At 32.6% G+C, this 2341-nt stretch overlaps 1 pseudogene; it reads right to left on the bottom strand.

Annotated features, from left to right (window-relative positions):
• Window positions 1-224: 224 nt before the first annotated feature.
• On the bottom strand, window positions 225-1048 carry LOC149572159 (ethylene-responsive transcription factor ERF039-like; annotated as a pseudogene).
• Between the last annotated feature and the right edge of the window lie 1293 nt (window positions 1049-2341).

A 2341-nucleotide genomic window follows, 5' to 3' on the forward strand; every position in this document is an offset into this window, starting at 1 on the left:
CAACATCAAAATTATACCTTCCATTTCAAAATACCAAATTATCATATCTTTGGTACAAGTTGACTTTTAATTGAAATTAATATATTACATTTTCATTTAAAACTAATTTAATTTTCGTGATAAAGTGGATAGAGAATCCGAAGAGCAATGATCTATTTCTATTGTTTGTCGTTAGGCCAAAATATTCGAATATTCGCAGCAAACTTTAGAATAGACATAAGACGTTTTAAAGCAGCTTTGTACTTTCTAAAGAATAAATAAAGTAATTGTAACATATAGATGGAAAAAATAAAGAATGGCAGGGTTGAAGAGCGCCGTAAAAACTTGGTCTCTTCAACAAAGATCCTGCGACAATAATTCCTCGAATTTCAGTGTGTCTTCCATTTGCCGGAAAGAACTTCTTCTTCAGGCGGAAGAAAATCGGTATCCTCAATTACAGGCAAGTCTTCAAATCAAAGTTAGGGTTTCTGTCCATATCCTCAAGGAGCGAATCAAACAAGAGCATCCATTCCTCCTGCTCCTCATTCTTAGAACTGCCCGTTGAACATTCCGAATCACAAGTCGAAGTTAAAGAGTAGTCATCCGCAGACTGCCGGAATTCTTCTCTGGCGAATTTGGCGGCAACAGCTTGAATCTGTGCGGGAGAAAGCGAGGAAGACGATTGAATTTCCGGCAAAGAATCGGGGAAATTGAAATCTGCATTGGATCCTCTGAGGCAGTAAACTGCACAGTCGTAAGCGCGAGCGGCCTGCTCAGGGGTATCATAAGACCCTAGCCAAATTTTTGCTCGGGATTTCGGCAGTCTTACTTCCGAAACCCATTTCCCCCATTTTCTCTTCCGCACTCCCTTCAGCTGCCCTGCTTTTTTCTGTAAATTATTTTGGGGCTTCTGTAAATTGTTTTGGGGACTCGGCTTTTCAGACGTTTTAACCATGTTTATGTGTAGAAAGAAAACGCCAAATTTGTGGATTCTGAGGAATTCGAAAGCTATTCCGTGCAAATTAAATTGAGGAGATTTTATGTGAAGATGTAAGAAGTGTTGATTTGAGTGGGGCAGTGGCTTGTATGATACATATATATACAGAATCTTCATTGCGGAAACCCCGTGTAGAATCTGTGTCGCAGTAGTACCTGGAGTTGAATAAATTAGTGTGGTCAGCGGAAGGTAAAAAGGACATAAGAGAAAGAGAAATGGTCTGACATTTGACATTGAATCAGATGCGGCGAAAAGGTAGAGGCCACGTGTGGTATAGAGAGTCGTACGTGGAACACATTGCCAGCTCACTCCAGGTTGTAGTCAAAAGGCACTGGCTATTTGGCCGAATATATGCACCGGCCTCATAGCCCCTCGCAGACCTATAACATCAAATCAAATTCTGCCAGTCTGTTCTGCCGCTGTTACATAAGGGGGCATTGTTTTAATCGAGAATGTTCTGGTTAACCGAAGCAGATTCCAAATAAAAAGACTTGTGTGGGTTCTTGCCACCTTGGCAAACTTAATTCACAACTCCCTCCAAATTATATTTTCTTTTTGATATTTCAAAGTCTTGTTATGTGGTGTCGATTTAAATTATTTTTTCCAATAAAATTTTGATTTGCAGTTTGTTTTTGAGTAAAATCCTTAAGTAAAGATAAACTAGTATTTTCTAAAAGTTTAATATTTAATTATTAGAGTTTAGTTTAGTAGTTTATTTGAAGTCAATTTAAAATAAGTAAATTAAATGTTAATTTGTATTATTTATATTTATATTATTCATTTTATTTCTTTTATTGTAACTAAATTGATAAATTATTTAATAAGATAAGAATATTCATTAAATTATCATTTTCAAACACATTATAACTATAAGATATTGTAGGCAAACATTGACATTTTTAATATCATTTTTATATTAATGATAGTTTTCATTTTTTATTTATTTAAAATTGATAAATATTTAATAATTTATTTTATATATTATTTCTTATGCAATTTTAGATCTTATATAATTTTTTTATTTATCTTACACAATATATTTATTTTTAAAAAGAAAATGTTTTATGTATGCCAAAGCTAAAATTTATTTATTAACTTTGAGTAGATTTGAATCTAATACTTCCCAAATAAAAGGCTCACAATTTATCGTTGTGTTGTAGGCTCTTGTCTACATATAATACAATTTTATTTCTTATATAATTTGTATTTATCTTATAAAATATATTTATCATTTTTACACATAAGCAAGATGATCATATTAATCATTTTTATTGATTATTTTTCAATGTTTCCTAACTAATTTTTCTTTAGAATATGTATTGTGCAATGACAACTACCTACTTTTGTGAATACTATATACATAGA

The sequence above is a fragment of the Cupressus sempervirens genome, chromosome 2, assembly GCF_028749045.1.
Source record: "Cupressus sempervirens isolate cs-2001-9-10 chromosome 2, ASM2874904v1, whole genome shotgun sequence".
Classification (NCBI taxonomy): Eukaryota; Viridiplantae; Streptophyta; class Pinopsida; order Cupressales; family Cupressaceae; genus Cupressus; species Cupressus sempervirens.